Source organism: Beta vulgaris, chromosome 6 (assembly GCF_026745355.1).
Source record: "Beta vulgaris subsp. vulgaris cultivar EL10 chromosome 6, EL10.2, whole genome shotgun sequence".
In the NCBI taxonomy this organism is placed as follows: domain Eukaryota; kingdom Viridiplantae; phylum Streptophyta; class Magnoliopsida; order Caryophyllales; family Amaranthaceae; genus Beta; species Beta vulgaris.
The window spans coordinates 50,612,283-50,637,228 of NC_079207.1; the positions used below are offsets into that span (position 1 = coordinate 50,612,283).

The 24,946-nt window shown below is 37.2% G+C and overlaps 1 long non-coding RNA gene across 1 annotated transcript; it reads right to left on the reverse strand.

Annotated features, from left to right (window-relative positions):
• Window positions 1-1,780: 1,780 nt before the first annotated feature.
• LOC125499075 (uncharacterized) lies at window positions 1,781-4,602 on the reverse strand. Its single transcript, XR_007275743.1, has 2 exons — window positions 2,591-4,602; window positions 1,781-2,239 (listed from the first exon to the last, which is right to left on the reverse strand). It is a non-coding gene; the product is annotated as an uncharacterized LOC125499075 (long non-coding RNA).
• Window positions 4,603-24,946: the final 20,344 nt, after the last annotated feature.

A 24,946-nucleotide genomic window follows, 5' to 3' on the forward strand; every position in this document is an offset into this window, starting at 1 on the left:
TAAGACCTCAATCAGATTTTTCAAAAACTGACTTTACAAAATAATGATAGAGGTTTTAGTAAACTCAAGGAGGCTGAAGTTGAAGGTATAAATTTCGAGTTACTCAAACAGAAAAGCCTTGCTTTAGAACATTCTGATTTAATTTTGGCTCATACTTATCTAATTGATGACGTGGAAGAATTGTTCAAAGAGTATAAGCTTCTTTTGCTAGCACAACTGGTCCTAGTGTTAATGTCGAAGACTTATATTTGGAATATGAGGGTAAGATCTGTGATCTTCAATCCGAATTATATGAACTAAGAAAGCCGGATACTAGACAGTACCAGATAAGGTCTCAAAACTTAAGGATGAGCTTCATAAGGCAAAGTTGGATCTTGCCATTGCTACAGAATTTAATGAAGCTCAACATAAGAAACTTGAAACCAAAGAACAGGATTTAAGTGACTGCTTGGGACAGATGAATAGGTTGCTCGATGCTTAGAGTACTCTAAACATTCTGACTTCACATCCTGGTAATCCTCAGAAGTTTGGATTAGGATATTCTGGAACCAGTTCCCAACAGCCACCAATGTTGGGAAGAGATGAGACTTGGATTTCCGAATTCAAGAGAGGTAAGTACATGTTTGCAAAGGACATGCACGTATGTACCTACTGCGGTAAGAATGGTCATGTTATTAATACTTGTTGGACTAACACTACAAAAAAAATTGGCTATAGAGGCACATCATTTGGCCGACTTGCCTCTAAATCCCCTTTTACCATCACATAAACATGGTTGCCTCTAAATTATATGGTTTTTAGTGTCAAGTATATTCTGGTGCCTCTAAACATACATTTCAGGATCAGATGAATGTTGGTTGCCTCTAAAATCATGTTTTTAGCATCACATGAATATTGGTTGTCTCTAAATCCATATTTTTAGCATCACATGAATTTAGTTGTCTCTAAAGCCAGTTTTTTAGCATCAACTGTAGTAAGTTGTCTCTAAAGCCATGTATTTAGCGTCACATGACTTTAGTTGTCTCTAAAGCCATTTCTTTTCAGCATCAACTGTAGTTAGTTGTCTTTAAAGCCATGTTTTTAGTGTCACGTGAATTTAGTTGTCTCTAAAGCTATTTTTTCAGCATCAACTGTAGTTAGTTGTCTCTAAAGCGATGTATTTTACGTCACATGAATTTAGTTTTCTCTAAAAAGTAACTTTTAGAATTAATGAAAACCATATTGCCTCTAAATGTTTTCTATAGCATGAATTGAATCATGATTCCCTCTATATGTTCTTTTAAGAATTGTTGAAATTGATGGGGCCTCTAAAATCCCATCCATTACTTCAAAAATACATTTGTGGGTTGCCTCCAAATTGCCTTTAGTATCGCTTAAAGAGGCGTTTCCCTAGCTATCGATTCTAATACTATTTGGAGTTGTAAATTCACCCCCTTTGATCCGGTCAAAATAAGCTTAACTAATTCGAAAACTGATCTAAACGGGTGGGGATGGAGTAGTTAAGACAAGTTAACTAATTCGGTTTTAAACCGAATCAGATAATAGTTAACATATCCAGTTCAAGCTGAAAATTGGATCAATTGTTGTAGGTAACTTATCTGATTTTCAGCTCAAAACAGATCAATAAATAAATTTGCACATGCTTTAATATTGTTAACTTATTCAGTTAGGTGATGTTGACCGTATAAATTAGTATACATACATATTGTATATAAGACATGTTCATGTAACCTGCAAAGTCAAACTAACTTAACTTTCAATCTACATACTAATCAAAGACTTGTCCAAACAAGTTCAGAAATATAGGAAAAAATATCATGGTGAGACATTGATAAGAAGATCTACAAATCTATTGTGCAATGTTCAAAGAATACAACAGATCTTGTTTTGTCCTAAATTATAGACAATCCTGTTTTGTCCTAAATCACAGACAAACTATCACATAACACAAAATAAGACTTCTTTCCTAACTGATTTGATGACACAGTATAGCTCTCAATCTTCACAAATGATAAAGAACAATGGAGTACATGTTTGAGTAAATTAGATTAAAGGTTAAACAATGTGGGATCGGAGAAGGATATGCAGCTTCCAAAAACCGAAGAATGCCCCTTCTGGTGCAAGTAACCCCATCCAGACCTTCGAGATTTAAGCTCGCATAATTCTCGCTTCAAGGACCATAAGATGTAATTAGTCCGGGAGGCAACATGTCGAGCTTCCAAAGCGTCTGATCTTCATTCTGTACAATACATCATGTGTTAATTAAGTTATTTTCAGAGTAGGTGATACATAAATATTTTGGCTACCATGCCCAACAGATCTAATCTAGAAAGACAAAGAAATTGTTGCTCAAGTATTTTCCAGGTCACATGATGATGCTCTACAGAATCTTAAGTTCAAAATATAGCACTAACATGATTCTGGAAGCACCTGAACTCCTCAAAGAAAAGGTGACACATCATAGTGAGATAAATATGTGATACTAGCACCAAAAACTGCATAGGCATATATAACTATAAAAAGCTAGTCATAATTTTAATTTGAGTAACTAAACCAGATCTCATGGAGGACCATTTTTCATTCTAATTACCTTAAGCAAGTCGTTCCGCAATTTCAAGATTTCTTGCTCCAAAACCTCAGCCCAAGATCCCTAAACAAGAAGATTTTCTTTAAGTATACTGGCAGGTCATCTGTATATTTTGATTAGTTAGAGATTAGGCTATGTACACCAAACATTTCCATGACTGGGTTGCTATTCTTAGTGTTCGAGAACACGTGGCATGATTTCATGGATCATCCTTAATAAAATGGTACATTTAACTGCTAACAGGAGACATATTTCATCTAACAAGTGTTTAAGTTTACTCCATATTATGAATGGCTGTAAGAAGAAAAAGCATCAGAAGAAATCTAGATACACTTGAATACTTAAATAGTGATTGCAGAATTAGAGAGCCCATTACATGTATTTTACAGCCACTTGTGCAACTCCAGTTGTCCTTACGATTGTAGAAAAAGGTAGAGATGAAAAATTAGTGAATATGAGTGAAAATTGAGAGACGAAAACTCACGAACATGGGTATTAGGGAGGGAAGAGCACAAATTTAGGTATTTGTTCTTCACAATCAAACAACTGCGACGCTTATCACTTGAGCACTTCACAACCATAAAATTGTTACACCTGACATTCCATAATAGCAGGAATATACAAAGTAAATGAGCATGCTTCAAATAGGACACCAGAATGCTTAACACAAAGGGGATTCTTTGTTTATATAGAAACAAAATGGGCTGTTGGATAACAAACAATAGGATTAATGAATTGTTCGCCGAATGCGAGATTATAGGTCCAGCTAGCTAGCAGAGCCGGCTATTAGCCTGTGCAAACAGGTCAATAGCACAGGGCCCTTTCTAAGGGCCTCCAACATCTAAAAATGAAAGCCTAACTCACTGTTTTTTTGCTTGTTTCAAACACCCCGGCTCTCTCATTGGCGATTTTGAAAATTTTACATGCATCTCTCTACTTCAATAATTAATGACTTCATAATTTAGGCCCCAATATTGAGAACCGAATTGCTTTATTTATGGTCATTAATTTAACTTATTGATTGATTTAGCTGACTTTTCATCTTCTCGTCTTTCCCATACTGATACTATATCTCTTTCAATTTCATATTTTACAAAACAAATTTTTAAGTTTGCGTTGAAAAGTTTTAAATTTATATGCCTGTTAATTAGTATTAATTTAGGAACAAATCAGTAGTTCACACAAAAACCCTAATATAGCATCAGATTGACATATATTAAAATTCATGGCAACTATATAATACAGCAGCATAAAATCTCCTTGAATAATCTTCAATTTTCCAAAATAATTGGCCAAAATAAAGAAGCATAATTACAAAGTCAAAGAGAAAGGCATAAATTGGGGGGAAAAGATAAAAGACGAACGGATTGAAGAAACTGCTCAAGCTACAATATGTCAGATCGTATGCGACGTTCTTCATGACCAGAGAAACGCAAGAACTAATTTAGTGAATCAAAGTATGACGAAGAGAGAGAAAGGGAGAGTAGAGAGAAGAGTGTGTACCTCTAATTGCGAGGAGACTGTTGTAGCATCCCCAGCGAGAAACGCAGTAACACCGTCCAAAACAAGCTGCAGTTGCAGCGGTGGCTATAATGCATGGCGAGGTGAGAGAGAGGTTTCCAAACCATGGAATTGATCGACTTAAGGGGGAGAGTAGATTGCAGCCAAGCCATTTTTTTAAAAAAAAAACAAGAAAGGGGAGGATTGAGATTTGAGTGTAATTGGTAAACCTAAATTTGGAGATAGTGAACGGTGGTTTAACACCAAGGGGATTCTCAATGTAAAGAAAAACAACAGCCAAAATAATTTGGTGGTAGTGGGTGGTGGTTTCGAAAAAAGGTCCGCCAAATGTGAAAATTCTAAGAAAACCAAAGCACGGGGTGGCGGGGTTTATTTACATGGTTTGTTTTTAATTTTTGGGGAGATTAATATGATAGATTGTAAAATAATACAATAGCTTATATTTAATAGTTATATAAATTTGTGGCCAAATAATTGGGCAATATCTCTTATTATAATTTTTATATTAATTTTTAAAGAGTTTGATATGATTAGGGGTGTTCATAATCGGGTACCAGATATGCGGTACCCATGTAACAACATATTTAACAAAGTGGCCCATGACGCGACCTAAAAAATCGGATACCAGATTTTCGGGTGTCCGGTTTTTCAGGTCGTGTCATAGGGTACCCTGCTCAAATTTGTTTTTATAAAATAATGAAAATACACGACGAATTGAGATCTGTAGACTTTTCAAGGTAAACTCATGGCAAATTAACGCTTCTTGCAAGTTGCAACTCATCTTTCAATGTAATCTACCACTTACTTTCTCTAATATTCTTAGAAATAGTGGGTTTCGTCATCGCCATGTCTATATTAAGAGGATTCATCTTCTTTTTCTTTGCCTCGATCATAATTATTGAAGACATAAGTCTACAACTTGTAAGTCTATGTATGACAAAAATGAAGAAAACGATTTATATCTACATTCAAGTTACATGATTGTTTTAAGAACTTCGCATCTCATGAATTTAACAACTTTTTCCTATCCCTTCCACGATAGGGGAGAGAGAAACCACTATTTATGTACATGTAGTGTGGGAGTGGTGGTATTATTAGTCAAAACTTATTTGAATCATTGTTATGTTGTTTGAGTTAATCAATTACCTAATATGATACATGCATCATATTCAATTGAATAAGCGGATGTTAGTTGTGGTCTGTTCAAAAAATATTTATTAATTAAGTTCATATAAGGTTCAATAAAGTTGTTTAGATAGGTTAATTTCAATCAAATTTAGTTGGATAAAACAAAGCATTATTAATTAATGGAATAAGTCAATTTTGCTTAATTATATACGATACGTTAGCAATATGTGTTCATTCTCTTTGCCGAAAGAAATATGTGTTCAATAAAGTTCTTATATGTTGCAGTTGAATTAGATGCTTTCGTTCCGAAATGAATGCAACTTAAAGATGATTAACTTAAGTAGAAAATTGTTGTTATTATCTTGAAATAGTTTATCGCCTTACATGTTGATACATCTAATGTAACATCAATTCATTCAATTTGACTAAGATACATGAGTTTCAAATTGAATATAACTTGTTAACGATTAACTTAAATGGAGTATTGTTGTCTTGATTTAACTTATCGATTCACATAGATATATACCTTGAACCAATCCACTATTAACTTATTTTACATCGATTATATATTTTCAGTTTTCAAATGCATAAAGCTTAATGACCTCAACTTAGATTTAATTTAAAGATGGTCGATGATTAAAAAAAGCTTTAGGAATGCAACAATTGTTTTCCTCTTTCAATTTTTCTTTTTCTTTTTAGAGTTAGACTTGTACCCATATGGTCGTATCTACATCAATATAAAAGAGATCTTTACGTTACAGGTTGATCAACGGAGTACTTGGTACAGAGATAGATATGCCTTTTCAACCATTAAAGCAAGTACTTGTTGGCCATTACATTTCCTCTTAGACTCTTATATACGAGGGTGTGCATGTTTACTAGCTAGGAATAAAAATACTATCCTTTTCTACACCAACAATGATAACTACCATTTATGCAAGTGATAACTACCACGTTTGTTTCTTTTTAAGTGTAATACTTTGATTTTGCTAGCATAATATCACATATATACTTTGACTCTATTTTTTTTCTTAATATATAAAAATAAAAATATGATATAAAGTTGCTCGGTTTGTTTTAAAAAATTTATTCATAATATCAATTTTGTATAACTTTTACAAATTACCTAATTAGATATATTAATGGTTAAAATTGTGTATTGGCAAACATGAAAGTCAATCTGTTGTAGTGATTTAAATACAGAAGAATTATAGATATTGGCAGAATCTCTTGCCCCTGACTCCCTGATGATAGTTATACTGTTGGGTGTTAAAAAAAAAAGATAAATTTGTGTTGTTGACTTTTTTGGTCAAAGTATAATAATTTTTAAAACTTATTATTTTTAAAGGATTTATTAGATCTGATTTGATTTTTTGAAGTTATAAAATTTTTATAAAAAATGTTTAAAGCCCCCGCCCTTCAATGTTTTAAAAATTTTCGTCAAAAATTTAAATCCCCGCCCTCATATCATTCTGCTTTTCATTTAACTCTCATTTTTCATCTCTCTCTCTCTCCTAGGTTTTCTCTCTCCCCCTCACTTCCTTCTCATTTCTTCTTCACTATCTATCTCTGAAGAACCGTTGCTGCTGCCGCTTTTTACCACCGCGACTGCCGCCTCCTCTACTCACTCGCCGACGGTCATTCACTCTTTTTCTCATCTGCACAGGTATTTTTTCTGTTTTCCTTTTTTTCGATTGAATTGGGATTTTTGCTTGATAAGTTGAAAATCTTGGTTTCAATTTTGGGGTTGTTGTTTCGATTTGAATTTGGGGTGGAAATTTCGAATTTGGGTGGGTTATTTGGGTGGGTTATTTGGGTGGATTAGGGGATTTGGGTTCATAAACTAGTTCGAATTTTGTGGGGGTTTTATACTTTTCTTCAAAATTTTTGGAATAAATCGAATTTGGGTGTTAATTTTGGGGTAACATCCCGCACATCATACTTTAAACTTTTGTGCTCGAGATTCCGATCTCATCGTCGCTGGCCATCGGAAAATCGGAACCTATTGGTTTTAGTGTTTGCGACTGTCAATCGTAAGAACTATCCAAAACATGAAAGTCCTTTGCTTAAAAATCACCCACGTGAACTTGTGTATCGTCTAGAGAGCCAAATTTATGGCCAAGCCTACCCTCTTCCGCATCATGTTAATGAACTTCCTTCCCCCAGGCTTTTCAATTAGAGCTCTTTCACGTTTTGTGAATGATTCTGAGAACAGTGACATTCTTGATTTATTCGTTCAAACACCGGATTCAGAGCAAAATGCTTTATGTATATATGCTTTTTTGCAGTAATATGCTTAGGGGATTACTTATTATGTAGTTCCTGAAGTTTAAAATACTAGTGATTTGCTTTATGTAAGAGCTTTTTTAGATTTTTCCGGGCCTTCTTTTCCTCTCCTTGCTTGCTTACTTAACTCTTACTATGCAGGATGTAAGAAAGACCATTCTGCTATCATTACCCCCCTCAAATGCTACATCATTAGTGATCATTAGTTGTAGTCTTGATGTTAAGGAATCAGTGCGCAAAGATTCCTTCGCTGAACCCATGATCTACGCGAACGCTGCAATAGCCTCAGCCACAGAGGATAAATTTTGGGGCATGTCGTTTAGTTCAGCAACATTAGCATTCAACTTTGCATTGATCTGCTGCACAATGTTGGGCAGACACTTGGAGATTATGTTAGCCTGTATATAATCTCCAAGTGTCTGATTGAATTTCTCGGAAATCGTCGACGCTGTCATTGCTGAGTTTTTTCTACCTTCACTCTTACAGGTTATTAGCTTTCTCTTCCCTCTCTCAACTTCATTATAAAAGTTCTTGTAAAAAAAACTTCACTACAAAAGTTGAAACTTTAATTGTTTAGTCTGATTGGATTTTGGTTTTAAAGCTTAATGGTTAGTTTCATTGAACATTATGATATTTGTGCTTTTTCTTTCTTTCTTATAATTACATACACTCCTTATTCGACCTAATTGTGATGTAGCCTCATGATATACAATTTAAATTGTTAGTGAATTGTTAATTGTGTGGTTGATTTTAATTCTTTAAATTTATAGACTTTTAATTACAGTCTTGAAATCTTCAGTTGGTCAATTATTACCTGTTAGTGATTGTGTATTGTTAGTAAATCACTACTTGTTTGAATTGGTAGTGAATTATAAAATTTTGTAAATCACAAACTTTGCGTTCTGAACCAATCTTTGAGCCAACACCGGGACCCCCACAATCGACTCATTTATCCTAGACAGCAAAGGGTGGGACCCAAACAGCCTTTCCTCCTCTAACCGTGCTTCCTCGTACGTTTCTTCCGCAATCCTGTTCCTTACGCAGACATACCCTAGACCGATACTGATATCATCATTTGTAACCTTCTCTAACAGGCCTTCTGGAGCCTTATCAGGTTTTGGGATAACAACAAGAGTCCTTTGCCTAGTTTTATCAACACTCTGTGACATCATTATTGATTCACAAGTAGAAAAATTTACTGTTGCTGATAGAACATTCAATTATGGATTGTCATTTACACTATACACTTACAAATGCACATACACCATATCCATACCACATACACATACCCCATACCACATACCCATACACTTACACATACACCTACAACATACCCAGACACCTACACTTACACCCCATACCCATGCACCATACACATACCCCATACCCTTACCTATAATATGTTCATGCTTATCAGTTCAACTTTGCTATACAAGAGATTCGAGTCCAGTTAGAAATGAATTAGGGCTAAATTAAGAATATAAGGAGAAATAATCTGACCCTCATAATCTTGTTCTTGTGTAGTTTTCCACATATAATAATCAAAGGCCCATACGGAGCACCATCACAGAATTACAAGAAGTATGACATTCTATTGCTCATTGGACTCGGCATTGGAGCAACTCCCTTCATCAGCATTCTTAAGGATCTCTTAAATAACTTGAAGGATACCAGTTCACAGGTGTTGGATCTGTGAAACGCTGCTCATCAACATCTATTCTTTGTATATATATGACTTTTTTTAAGATCTTATTTCTGATGTGTGTGTTTCTTAAAAAATGCAGGATATTGAGAGCAGAAAAGGGCCTCAAAGATTTTTGGTATAGTTTTGCAATTTCCAGATTTATGTTCTTTTTATTTTGCAATTATTGATCTTTTTTTTGGGTTGAATTTGCAGATTGAATTGCGTTCAAGTTGAAGTTTTACGTTGAAGATTCACTAGTAGAAAAAACCTCAATTGCTCCGGTTTTTTAGGCCGCAAATGCTCCGTATTGCACGCGTAGCAGACGCCATACGAGCATTTGAGACTTTTACAAATGCTCCGGTTGCAACCGAAGCATTTGATAACACAAATGCTCCGGTTTTCCTTAAAAACCGGAGCATTTGTGCAACTAAATGCTCCGGTTTTCCTTAAAAACCGGAGCATTTGTGCTACCAAATGCTCCGGTTTTTAAGGACAACCGGAGCATTTGAGGAACCAAAAAAACAAAAAAAAATTTGCTTTTTTTTTTACGCTAAATTCATACATAATCAATTATATATAGGTAAAAAGTTATAATTCTAATATTTTTGTTCTTGAACACAAGAAATACTGCAAATAAACAACAATTGCAAATTATAAGAAATACAATTATGGGTACAAAGAAACACAAATACTAAAATTTTTTGGAGTGTGGATTGTCTATAGATGTCTTCATATTTCTGCCTTTCTTCCCACCCTTGTCCACCGCCGGGTGTCCTTTACCAATACTGTAAGTGACAAATAATTTGTTAAGAGAAAAACAGGAGCAAGAATATGTAAGTAGAAATATAGTAACTAGCAGTTGATAATTAGCATTTAGTGAAATGCACTGGCATGTTTGACTCGTAGTCTGCAGATGTGTACAGAGAACTTGGGTGAACTAGCTGTCAATTACCCCTCAAAAATTGCTCAGTTTTATGCTGAAATGTTGTTTTTTTTAAAACTGTCCTATAACAAATGCAGTTGCATAATTGTAATCCTCCTCCCTATTCTCTTCCTGCAATTTAATATTCTGATGTGGATAATATATGTGAGCTGTGCATAATGCTAATGTTTAGACATAATGATGATGACTAAACAAGGCATCTGTCTTATGAAATAGTGACTGGCAATAATCGCAACCTATGCTCTCTTAAAGGACATCCTAATTTTACTTAAAAGGAATGCTAATTGCTCAATCAGTTTTTGAAATTTGTACACTATGATTAATCAGCCCAGTATGACTAAAATGCACGTCAGGAAATTACGAAAGGGAAATATGAAGAACAATAACCATGAATAGGAGGCGAACAAAGCTAAGAAAAAGAATAGGAATGAAGCAGAAGCGTGGTTGAGTGGGGGAAAGAAGAGATGTCTCTGGCTTATCTGATAGCCCAAGTGTTATGTAATAGAGTGTCAACTCAAATGGAGAAAGAAAGCTGCAAGAAATGAGTCGAAAATATTTATAACCAAATGTTATTATTTTGAGATTCTGAGATTCTATAACCATGTTAATACTGAGATTCTAAGCAAGAAATACCGAGTAACCAAGCAAGAAATTCTAATAGAGTTCAGGGTTTACTAAGTTAACTGGCAGACGGGCCAATTATTACGCCTAGATCTGCCACTGGAGTTTGGGGTGATTTATCATCAATTTTGGATATTCGTGAAAATATGCTTCGTGAATAAGATAAACAGTAGATGAGCTGATCTTTTTAGAACAGAAGCAACAACATTTTTAATCTTATTCTCAATACGCTACTATGAATGAATATCAGGAGGGGCATATTAGGTAGTGCAATTATTAGTATTCTGAGGAGGAAGATAAGTGAGTTAGTTATAGGAGTAACACTATAAATAAGAGACTATGAGAAAGGGATTACTATGTTGAAAATTGTTGAGAATATTGGTGAGCTTTAAGAATTTATTTGGGAGAGAATCAAGCCTCTTGAAAGCTTGAATATCATTTACTTTTTCTGTAATTTCAGTTTATCAATCAAATACTCATCTTCTTCGCTATTTTCTACTATTAATGGTGTCCCAGCTATGTTAATTCATAGCATATGGAGGGTGCGTTCTCTTGAATACGAGTCCTCTTAACTTTATCTGAACTCTGGCTCTAGCCTTAACTTCTCTCAACTTATTAGTCATTAGATCTCATTTTAGTAGATAACTGAATTTCGGCAGCTCATATTGTCTTTGGACTTACCTTATCAGAACTTATTAGCGCTAAATATAAATCACCTTATTTTTCTCGAGATAAGGGAAAATAAGATGAGGAGAATACAACCTAAGATTTAAACTTTAAATTCACACATCACTCAAGTCCAAACAAAAACAAAGACATTATTGCACTCATAAGCTTAGAGTCCTAGACATAACAAGATGAGATTCTACTGCATTAAATGAGGCCCCTGAATTCAGAGAAACACATAAATCAAACTCTATAGAAAATAGAAACTAATGCAACAAGGGAATGCAAACCTTATTCCATCCCCAACCATAAAGCTTTCCATCAGAAGTCACTGCCATGGTATGTCTCCAACCACCTGATATCTAAAAAATTAAGTCCGAAAAAAAAACGATTTGTGAGTTAACTTCTAGATGCACTTCCAAGTAGTAAAATATCAAAATATATGGCATGGTCATCTTCTCAATGATACTCCCATCTAAAGAGGGGAGGTTCTTAAGCAAACACTATAAGCTATGTAAAGTTGTTCCAACATGAAATCAGCTTGAAGATTGAAGACTACACTTTTAAATCATGAGGCGGATTCTCACGCCGTGCATACTGCATATTGCAGGCAAAGGAAGAAAAGCCGACGCAATCTCATATCTATGTAAAGATAAGCCTTCCTGAAGTGTCCAAGATGCAATCTCATACTTAAGAAAAAGAAGAAGACATTAAGAATCCCTCATTGTGACCTCGACAATCAGCAAGCCTCCACACAAACAAAGAGAAATGTGCATAATCTAATAAAATTAGGTTGTCAATAGTCCACTATACCAGACATGTCGACTCCAAAAGCATGGTTGATATGCTATTGTAATTTGTGACCATGACTACACAGGTAAAGTGAAGATATCATAGAGCACTGAAGATATGTATGGTTTCATGTACAAATGCATTATCCAGTACTTCAAAGAAATAAGAAACTCCTAGGCATGACTTTTGATAAGGTACTGCATATATATTTGGAAAACAACTAAAAAATGAAAAAGTGCAACAATTAAAACTGTTCTATAAGGAAGTTACATCTCATGGTTTCTTAAGAATAATAGGGAAAATATCCATGTGATTACGTAAATTCTCTACAAACACTTCTCCACCCTATAACTCTTAAGAGTCATGAAGAAGGATTTCGTAATCTACCCTGTTACTGAGGCAATATGTTACTCTCTGGCATAACGGAACAGCATTCGCCATATGTTGCTAGGGAGCACAATCACATTCTAGCTCTTTCACATATGCCAAGGGAAAAAAATAGGAAACCAGACCAAACATAGCGGTTGTCTACAGAAACCATGAATATGTTGCTCTTTCACATATGAATATTCACGAACGTAAAAGTAGCATTTGAAATTACCAAGTCAGACTTAGGACGTTGAACGTCGACGAAGCTTAGGGCGTTGAACCTCAACCTCAAATTGAGAGTGAAGATCATCCCTTGTTATAATTTGGAAAGGCACATCATGAAAAAGCTAGTGGCATTTATGAAGTAAAAATAATAAAGGTAAGTGAAAAGAATACCCAGGGGCAGCAGCATTATTGGAAACCATCATGATCAAATCGCCATTGCAAACGTCGAGACCATATAGCGACTTCGTAGTTCACCTGTATAGACGGAAAAAAATAAAAATAAAAGATTTCAAAGTGGATACAAAACTCAAGTAGATCCAATTTAACATTTGATTAGGAGGAAACAGTGCCTTGAATGATACTTGGTGGGGGAACTGTGCATAGGGGTGGGGGGGACTGTGCATGCGGGTGGGGGGACTGTGCTTGGTGGGGGACTGTGCAGGGCAGAGGGAAGTGGGAGTGAGTGCAGTGCAGTGGGGGGACTGTGGCAGGGCAGGGGCTGGGGAGTGCATGGAGGGGGAGGCAGTGGGAAGGAGTGTAGGTGGGTGAGTGAGGGTGTGTGAGGGAGGGGGAGGCAGTGAGTGCAGGCAGTAGGAGGGAATGCAGGGAGTGCAGTTGGGTGAGTGGGGGTGTTTGAGGGAGAGGGAGGCAGTGAGTGCAGGGAGTGGCAGTGGGCAGTGGGAAGGAGTGCAGGTGGGTGAGTGAGGGGTTTGAGGGAGGGGGAATCAGTGAGTGAGTGTAGGGAGTGGCGTGAGTGAGCTGTTGCTGAGCCTTCAGGAATGATACCGTGATTATTGAATTTAGAGCTTGATGCGATTAAGTTTGATGCTGGCAAACCTGAACAGCGTGTATCATCTGTGTCCATGATTTTCTTTCCCTTTCAAGTCCAAAATAACCTATCCACTCTTGCCTTTTCTTTTTGTGGCATGACTAAGCAAATTGCTTACACCCATCCTAGAGTGAAGACACTGATTCCCGGCTATACTTTTCACTCTTGCTGTCTCCTGCATGCTCTATATTCAGTTCTTATCTAAGGTTTAGGACATGAATCTTCTTTTATATATTAAGAACAGCAATTCAAAATAAAACTTTTCATACTCATAGAATAGTCGCAACTACCATCATAATCTCGTAAACATCAATTGACCACTTATAGAGACCATGTTGCATCCAAATAAAACAATATCCGATTTATAAGACCAACTAATCAACCACAAGCACCTAGATAGTGAGTAGATTTTAAGTCTAACTAAAATATGCTCCCTGTAAAAGCACAATTAGTTGAAAAAAGAGGTTCAAATTGGTAATCCTACCTTTGAGAGAGAGAGAGTTCTTGAATTACAGTTCATCAAAGTAAAATCAGCCGTGATGGACTCAAAGGCTGACTTGGCATGCTTATATCAATAATCATAACACTATTTTGAGGAGAAGTCTCTCACACACAAATATACTTGTCTGATTCTATAGTTACATGACTGAAAGTTATGAACTAAGGATTGATCCCTACCCTTAGCAGCTGCAAATGGAACAAATAAATTAAAAAAATAACTCAGCCTCAATCCAACCTTAAAAGAAGCTAGTAATTATTTAAATTTTCCAAAATTATAGATCAAAACTTCAGAATAAGTAAATCTATCCACACTATTAGAAAATCAGAACCCTAAATCGAACCTAAACTCACCAATCAAGCTAATCTAGTCAAATTTAACAGCAAATGCAACTTTAACAACGCGATTAAATCATAATTCGATTAAATAGAGTCAAGCTAATCAGAACCCTAAATCGAACCTAAAAAAATGCACTAACATAAAGTCAATGTTACCTTCAGATCTGAGAACAAGGAGAGAGAAAGCAAGAATTAGGGTTACCTTCAGATCTAACGACATCAACGAACTGTTCGTGAGAGAAGGCTTGAAAATTTGGTTATTCAGCAGCGGCGGCAGGATGCGGCATTCGAAGAAGCAGATCGAGACTGATTGAAGAGGGGAAAAAGAGGAGCAGATCGAGAGTGAGTGGAGAGGAAAAGAGAGAGAGAGAGAGAACATAGATTGTTTTAGACTTTGCGTTAACTTCCAAGTATTAAATTACTTTCGAAAAAACAAGTATTAAAGTAGTCAAATGCTCGGGTTGTTTTTAAAAACCCGAGCATTTGTGAATTTTTCTTTTTAATTTTCTAAGAACTTGTCAAATGCTCGGGTTGTTAAAACAACCCAAGCATATGTAAAGTAGCAAAAGAGGTTTTTTCTACTAGTGATTCAATGAAGGTTGAATGTCGGTTGAAGATGGAATTTCTACATATTTTTTATTTTTTTTATTTCATCTTCTGAATGTTTGTATCAATTCGTCAAAATTGTTAGTAATAAGATTATACTTCTAGTTTCCTTTATTAATTTATAATGTTATTTTTTTGTTGATGTAAGAATGTGCTTGTAACTGTTACTGTACTAATAACACAATGTTGACGCTTACAAGTGTATATATAGTAGTTTCAAATTGGGACATATTCAATTGCAATGATGCTAAAAAGCCTCAACATTTTCGAAGCCTATGAGTGTCGTTAATTATCGATGGCTAAATGTTCGCTGCTCCTTTAGGGAGTCAATAATTTTTTATTTTGATGCTTATAAACGTCAAAAAATCCCAAAAAAATTGTCGAAAATGTGGAAATTCTAGTTATTGTTGCATCTAAAAACATCCTTTAGCTACAGACTTATGCTTGCATTAGATGCAACTTAAAATTAGAGACAAACTTATGGGTGCCTCTAAATATAAATGGTCTTATCACCAACGTAACATGTGTGCCCCAAAAATATGGCATTAGAGGCAACCTATAATTAGCGACTGCCTGATGGTCGCCTCTAAATGTAAGTGGCTTTAGCAACAATTCAAGTTTTGTGCCTCAAAAAGGTGGGATTAGGGGCAACCAACAATTAGCAACACCATAACTTGTTTGTCTCTAAAAGGTGGCATTATGGGCAACCAACAATTAGCAACACCATAACTTGTCTGTCTCTAAAAGGTGGCATTAGGGGCAACCTATAATTAGCGACGGACTAATTAGAGGAAGCGAGAAAATTACTTCTAAACACCATTAGAGGCTACAAAAATATATTTAGATGCAATTTTGGATTGCCTCTATATGTAGTTTTTTTTGTAGTGTAAGTAAAAACATGCTAAAAGAAACCAGTCTCATGTTCACAATGTCCTTCATCAGAAGAGTCACACACACAATTGGTCTAACAATGGAAAAAACTAAGAAGACCAATGTAAAACAAATCTGGGTTCGAAAGGACAGAGTCAAACCAGTTGCCAAGGACAAGGAACCCAAGAAAGTCTGGGTTCCTAAAACTAAACCTTGATTTGTTTGTGCAGGTTAGAGAGAGAGCAAGACCATACTGGTATTTGGACAGTGGTTGCTCGAGAAACATGTCAGGAGATAAAAGTCAATTTCTCTCACTCGTAGCCTATGAAGGAGGAAGTGTCACCTTTGGAGACAATAGCAAAGGTTTGATTAAAGGTATAGGTAAAGTTGGTAAGACACTTTCTCAAGCGATGAATGATGTTTACTATGTAGAAGGTTTGAAACATAACCTCTTGAGCATTCCTCAACTATGTGACAAAAGAAATCATGTTGAATTTGAAACAAGGGAACAGGTCTGCAAGGGATTTCGACATAACAATGTTTACATAACATTTTTAAGTCAGATTCCAAAGACCAGTGCCACTTGTCTTAGTGTTATGAAGGATGATCATTGGCTGTGGCATAAGAGACTTGGACATGTGAGTTTTTCTTTACTAAATAAATTGAGATCTCAAGACTTGGTGACAGGTTTACCTAACATCAAGTTTGCTGCAGATCATATTTGTTATGAATGTGCTAAATGTAAACATGTCAAGTCATCTTTTCAGCCAAAGAAGTTTGTAAGCACAACTAGACCTTTCGAACTTGTACACATGGACTTGTGTGGGCCCATGCGCGTGCAAAGTCGAAATGTCATAGTTATGTGTTTGTGTTAGTTGATGATTATTCTCGTTTCACTTGGACAATCTTTTTGAAGTTTAAAAATGAAACTTTTGAAGAATTTGAAATTCTGGTAAAACAAGTCCAAAACAAGATTAGTCATCAACTGGTCTCTATCCGGTCTGATCATGGTTCTGAATTTGACAATGTCAGCTTCGTAACCTACTGTAATGATCATGGTGTATCTCATAATTTTTCAGCTCCAGAACTCCACAACAAATGGAGTGGTTGAAAGGAAAAATCGCACTCTAGAAGAAATGGCAAGAACAATGCTTCTAGAGAGTGTCTTCCTCGAAACTTCTGGGCTGAGGCTGTGAGTACTCCGTGTTATATTTTGAATAGGGTAATGTTGAGACCTTTACTTAAGAAAACACCTTATGAGCTCCTTAGTGGAAGAAAACCAAACATTGTACAATTTACGCATTTTTGGGTGCAAATGTTTTGTACACAACAATGGTAAATCAAGTTTGGACAAGTTTGACCCTAGGAGTGATGAGGCTGTTTTCGTTGGATACTCTTCACACAGCAAGGCATACAAAGTTTTCAATAAAAGAACCTTGTGTGTTGAAGAAAGTATCCATGTCTTGTTTGATGAGACTAACATGTTCAGCAAGCATGTGCAGGTTGAAGATGTTGATGAGTTCGAGAATTGTTGCTGAACTTTACAGGGGCTAAGGATGAAGAAGGTGCTGAACAAGCTCACCACACAACTCTCATAGAGAGGAAGAGTCTGGTCCAGCACAGAATCAGGTAGCTCAAGAGGTAAGGGAAGGAGATAGTGACTCAGATGCTCATCCACATGAAGATGATGCAAATGAGACCACTATGGAAACTGGTTCACCTGCTCAAAACAACAATGAGATAGGGGGAACCAGTACAGGAACAGGTTCAACATTAGAAGGCACAAATGAAAACATTGATATGAACAAATCTTTTAAGTACAAGTCCTCTCACCCCACTGATCTAATCATTAGTGACATTAACAAGGGGTGCAGACAAGGATTCTACTTTGCAAAACTTTTGTGCATTCTATTCCTTCTTATCAAGTGTTGAACCTACTGACTATAAGGTTGCTTTAACGGATCCAGATTGGGTTCTAGCCATGCAAGATGAACTCAATCTTTGAGAGAAATCAAGTATAACATCTTGAACCTAGGACGGAGAACATGTCTGTTATTGGAACCAATTGGGTTTTCAGGAACAAATTGGACGATTCAGGAATTATAGTCAGAAACAAAGCTAGGCTAGTGGTTCAAGGGTTTAATCAACAGGAAGGAATTGATTATGATGAAACCTTTGCTCCAGTAGCCAGGCTTGAAGCTATCAGGATATTAATTGCATTTGCTGCACAAATGAATTTTAAACTTTTTCAAATGGACGTTAAGACAGCCTTTCTTAATGGCTATTTGAAAGAAGATGTTAAAAGCACCCCCTGGTTTGAGGATAGTGATTTGCCAAATCATGTTTTTAAACTCGATAAAGCTCTCTATGGTCTCAAACAAGCTCCAGAGCTTGGTATGAGAGACTTTCCAGTTTTCTTTTAGAAAATGGTTATAAGAGAGGATCAGTTGACAAACACTATTCTAAAAAGGGAATACTTAGTGGTCCAAATATATGTTGATGATATTTTGTTTGGAGCTACTAATCCTGATTTGTGAAAGAGTTTGCAGATTTGATGAAGAGCGAATTTGAGATGAGTATGATGGGAAGCTTGGATTCTTCCTTGGTCTTCAAATCAAGCAAGCCAAAGATGGAATCATGATCCATCAACAGAAATACCTCAAGGAGCTGCTGAAGAGGTATGGTCTGCAAGATAGCAAGTCCTATGAAACACCTATTCCAACTTCTACAAAATTGAGCCTTGATGAGAAGGGAAAGGATGTTGAGGGCACGCTATACAGAGGTATGATTGGCTCATTGCTTTACTTAACAGCCAGTAGGCCAGATATAGTGTTTTCAGTAGGGTTGTGTGCGAGATTTCAAAGCAACCCTAAAGAATCTCACCTAAAGGCTGTTAAAAGGATTCTTAATATCTCAATGGACTGATGATTTGTGTTTGTGGTATCCAAAGGGCAGCAGCATGAGCCTCATTGGATACACAGATGCTGACTTTGCTGGTTTTATTGTGGACGGAAAGTACTTCTGGAATGGCCCACTTCTTAGGTTCTTGTCTCATTTCATGGGGATCTAAGAAACAAAATTATGTAGCATTATCCACAGCTGAGTCTGAGTACATTGTTGCTGCTTTGTGCTGTGCTCAACTCTTGTGGATAAAGTCACAACTAAAGGATTTTGGGGTCTGTTTCGGAAGTGTTCCGATTTTATGTGATAACACAAGTGCAATCAATATTTCGAAAAACCTGTCCAGCATTCTAAAACCAAGCATATTGAGATAAGGCATCATTTTCTAAGGGACAATGTTGAAAAAGGTAATGTTGAGTTGGAGTTTTGCAGGTCAGAAGATCAATTGTGACATATTTACAAAACCTTTGAGCAGAGAAGTGTTCATCAAGCTTCGTACCTTGTTGGGTATGATTAAGATTAGACAATGAGCTCTTAGGTCTTGACTTATCCCTTTGGCTTGTCAAATGATGTCATTTGTGTATATATTCTTCTGTACATTTTTCTTTTTGCTTTTTAGGGCTTACAAAGTTCTTATGCGATGCTGAACTGATCATCTTAGTACTTGGGTACTTAAGCATAAGTCTTAAAAGGGTAAGTTGGCACAGACCAGTTGCAGACCACTTGGGAACCAGATTCTTGAGGCGGTTATCTCTGAATACTTGGTTTATTTTTCAAATTTCAAATTAGGAAAATAAATGAAGTGACGGTTGTAATTAAGGCAACTGCAGTTTGCGATGAACGGATATATCCGTTTGATTTTTTCTTTTCTTACCTTCTTATATATATTCTTGCATGTGATCATACTTTCCTTATTTCTCTCTCATTATCTTTGATCACAATTTTCTTGTTTTGTTTTCTTTAGTTGCGTTCTTTCTTCGATCAAACCCTATCTTTCTACTCTTTTCTTTCTCGAATTCTTGAAACACAAATTGTTCAAGTTTTCTTTTCATGTTCTCAAGTGCTCACAAAAGAGTAAATTCAGTCTCATCATGTCAAAAAGAAGGAGTTCAAGGTTGGTCGAAAAGGAGGTTGAAGAATCTCCTGAAATTGAAACAAAGCAAGCAACGGAAGTGGTTGATCCGATTGTAGAAGAGGAGATTGAAGAAGAAGAAGAAGTACCTCTGATACGGAGTCTTCAAAGAAGCCAGCCACTGCAAAATCCATCACTACAAAATCAACCACACCAAAAACACCACAAAAGCAGTTACTTCCACATCAACCGCCAAACCACCAAACCTGCTACACCAAAATTACAAAAACCACCACTCCCAAAAAGCCTGTCACACCAAAATCAAAGGCTCTCTCTCCAAAACCGGTTGAGGAGTCTAAGCCAGAGGAGTCGGAGAAGATAGAGGAGTCAGAATCTGAAAAGGAGTCGGAGCCAGTGGGTGAGTCAGAACCGGAAAATCAGGAGTTGGAGGAAGAAGAAGTTGAGAAGGAGGATGTTGTAGTTGAAAAGGAAAAGAAGGTTGCCGCCAAGAAACCGCCATCAAAAGCGGTTAAGTCTGTTGAGAAGACGGTTACCAAACCCATTCCCCAAAACGCCAGTCAAAACACCAAGTCCAAAATCTCTACCCCTACAATTTCACCCAAACCAGTGGAGAAATTAAAAGAAGCAGATGCTGATGTTGAGGGGGAAGTTTCTAAGAAGGAGGGTTAAGGCTGGTGCTAGCAAGGGCCTTAAAATCAAGGCGGTTGCCAGGAAGAGTGCTGAATCTTCTAAAGGCAAAGAGATCATGGAGCAGGAACCAGAATCAGACCGGTTCCCTGCTGACAAAAAGAGGAAGTGCTGTCTGCTGCTGAGGGTTCTAAACCCAAGAAAAGTAAGTCTACCCCTGCGCCTTTGTATGATTTGAGGGATAGGTCTATACTGGTTGGTTTTTCTGTTGCAAAGAGTTGGGTTAATCAAAATTCTTGCATGAGGTTAAGGAAGCCCTAGATTTTCAGAAATGGTCTGTGTTATTTGCCAAAGAACTTGATGTGTTTATGCCTTTGGTTGAGGAATTTTATGAACACCTGCATACTAAGGACGATGGGTCCTACTTTGCTTTTGTTAAGGGCACTCCCATTAATTTGTCTGAGAAGAGTTTGGCTGAAATTCTCAAAGTCCCCCACAAGGGACTGGATGAGTACTCAAGGGAGAACTGGCCCACAGTTAAAGGCCTCACAGCAGAACAGATCCAGACCAGGTTGTTCACTGGTCCTCCTGACCCTAAGCAGGGGTACCTCATTGGCCATCTAAGGGAGCCAATCATGAGGATCTTTCATACCATAGCCTCAAAGATTGTGTTTCCCAGAGCACAGGGGCGCATGAGTGTTCGGTTGATGGAAATGTTCTTATTTACTGTCTCATGGAACATATTCCGTCAATCTCCCTGCTATGATCTTGGGTCACATGATCTGTTGTGTGGAAAAGGCCAAGCATGCACTCCCTATGGAGGATGGCTGACCTTAGTGTTCACTCATTGGAAAATTCGTATGGTGGGAGACTATGGCACCATGTCTCACCTTACGAATCAGATTATAGGTCAGAAGGGCATGTCATATGCAGGTGGTGTTCTGAAAATGAAAAGTGCAGTAAAGGTGATGCTATTGGTGTAGGGAGCATTATGGAATCAGTACAGGCTACTTATGCCTTGGTGAAGCAGTTGAGTGACCAGAATCAGATGATGCAGAATATGCTGAATAGTGTCACTCAGCTTTGCACTGCTCTTCAGGAATCCTACAAGAGAGTTGAGGTTCGCCTTGACAAGGCTGGTATTAGGGTAGAGAGGATTCTGAGGAAAAGGATGAGTCATCCCATGCTGCTGGTGATGAAGATGATGAAGAGGAGGAGGCAGAAGAGGAGGGAAGAGCAAAAGAAGAGAGGAGGAAGACATGAAGAAGATGCTTCAGAGAACCTTGAGGGGAAGAAGATGATGGGACTGAAAATGACTCTGGAGCTGATTATTTATTCTCTTTTCTTACTATCTTTTGCTGCTAACCCCTCTTTTCTTAAACTTTCTATCTGGTTACCCCCTTCCAAATTACAAAAACAAAAACATTATCTTCTGAAATTTGGTCTACTACTGGTCTGTAATAACTCTTAATTGGGACAAGTAGCTTTTGGTACTCTGTAGGAACTTTGATAGCATCAACATCCCTAGAATGCTGTTTGAGCTATCTATTTGGCTCGATTTGGTAGTTATCTACTGCTTGTTTTATGTTCCTTTCATTGTACCCTTGATTTATTTTGATGATGCCAAAAGGGGGAAGCAGTGTGAAGTTCTGTGATCTTTTCCACCTAATCTTAGGGGAAGTAGATCTGGTGCTATAACTGTGTGTGTTGCAGCAACTAGAACAAGGCTGAGTGCCTTGTTAGTGGTGACAGACCAGAAGTGGTTTGGAATTGAGTGTATTCAAAGCACTTTACTTCTTTTCACCCTAATGACTTAGAAATAAGTCTGAACACTACTGATGTTCTTCTTGCGGATGCATGTTTAAGTCTAAGAGCTCTGAGTCTAATCAGTATTTGCCTATGGTACTTAGAAACTCTTTCTTAAACTGCTGTCAGTTAGTTGTGAACAGGTGTACTTGTAAATGATGCTTAATCTGCAGGAACATTACGAGACCAGTGCTTTGAGTTCTTATCTTAGAATTCAATGTGTTTGAAAAAGTTCCCAAAACTAATGATATTATTTGCAGGGGGAACTTCAGGGTTTGTCATCATCAAAAAGGGGGAATTTGTTATGTTCCCTATTTTGAGTTTTGAATGATGACAAACCACATTGAACTATTATATTGCATCATGTTTCTATTACATGTGTAGGTGCCAAGTAGAGTTCAATGGATAGAAAGACGAAGCTAGTGAAGCAAGTCTTGAAGAATTGCATGAAGACCAAGATCAAGTTGTAGCTTTTAGGTTTAGATGCAATGTAATGGTATAAAGGTTTTAATGCACTAAAAAGGTTTGAAACTAGAGAGATGAGGTAGTTGTGGATGACAAGAAACATCGGATACTTTTCATACACAACTACAAGTAAAACTTGGCTGATTGGAACAATCTGGGAACTGATATGAACCAGTCCTCTAAGATTTACTTCATGCATTCGTATTTTAGGAAAGTTTCTTTCCGCGTAAAATTGACTTCAAAATACACGGATGCATGGTTTGTTAGTGAGCAAGATTTCTTAAGTATGGTAAGAGTGTTATATGATATTATACTGAGTATATTTTCCTTGGAATAATTTCCATACTTCCGAGGAAAGTATACTCTCATAATATCATGTAACACTTACTTACCAAAGGCTTATTTAAGAATTCTGCTAGCATTCAAATCTCAAGCTTTTGCACGATAATTTTTGAGTATTCTCTCAGCAAAAGTATTCTCTCTCAAGTATTCAAACCTAGCATAAACCCTAATACCACATAGATATTAAACTACTCTCATTCTAAGCATTTAAGGTTATTTTGCTCGTGAGAGAAAAACTTGTTGTATTTGAGCATCTTGTGAGATCAGGTTGCTGGGGAAGTTGATCAGGGATCAATTTCATTTGAACCATCATAGTTGGTGGTTGAGTCGAACTTCCAGAGGTGGAAGTTAGGGAATCATCTTGTTCATAGGTGCATAAGTGATTGAGTGTAATTCTTTTGTTATTCTGAGTTGATTAATAAAAGAGTGAGTGAGTGGACGACGTAGACTTATTTGAAGTCGAACCTCGTTAAATCCTTGTGTTGTTTATTCATTGCTTTTATTTCCGCTGCTAGAGAATTGTTTCTTTACTCTTCTTACAATAATCGAAAAAGTTGCAACATTCGGACAAACACTCAATTCACCCCCCCTCTTGAGTGTCTCTTGCACTTACAGTGGTGTTGAGGATGGCATTATCTTCCTCCAATCTCATCTGTGCTAACGCTCGCGACTTGACTTCCTCGAACGTCTGGCACGGGTACTTCGTGAAACGATTATATAGCTTTGATCGCAAGATTAATCCTTTCCTGAAACATTCAATAGCAATCTTAGTATTAAGATCTTTAATGCTAATCATTTCTTAATTAAAGCGATTATAATAATCACAAACAGATTCTTTAGGTCCTTGAACGACGCCATATAGTTCGCTCGTCTGCTTTTCCAGGCTACTACTGCCTTCGAACTTCTTATAGAACTTATTGACTAGGGTGGAAAAATTGCCAATGCTTCCTGGCCTGAGAGATCCGAGCCATTTGAAAGTGGGACCGGTGAGCGTAGCTCCAATAGACTTGCACATGCAGGCCTCTACCAAATGCCAGGGAATTGACGCTTGCCACATCCGCTGCTTGTACTGGGCGACATGCTCCCCTGGATCGGTTGAACCGTCATAATTAGCAGCGAGGGTAGGTAGATTGAGCTTTTTGGGAAGCACAACCCTCGCGATCCTTTCGACAAATGGTGACTTTGCATAACCGTCTGGATGCTCCACGATGCCTGGCATCGGAGCCCCGGGGAGCTGGGACATGAGCTTCATTTAGCGCTTATTCTGCTTTTCGATCTGGACCATGCGCTTCGCCATGAGATTCGCTTCTCCTTCGCCTTGATCATTCTCTTCATTGTTTAAGGGATCTTCATCCTCGGGCTCTTCGTCGTTCTCAGGCTCCTCACTATCTGATTCCGAAAGATTCCCTCTGAAAGGGATGTCGTTCAGGTTAGCGTGACGTCGGACCTTTGAAGCTTTGGACGACGCTAACTCTTCCTGCAATTTCTAGATTCTCTCCTGCGACGTCGTGAAGTCGGTAGCCAGCCGCTCATTGGCTTGCTTCATTTCGAGCATTTCTGCTCTTATCTGTTCATATTGTCTATGCATTTCCTCGAGGTTAGGTGTTTCTCCCATTTGATGGATTTTGAATAGTAGATGGTCTGGTTATGCCCCACGGTGGGCGCCAAATTGTTTATGCTAAAATTTATCACTTATTTCGAAATTAAAGTTTGGGACGATTTAACCAGATTATGTTAAAGACAACGCG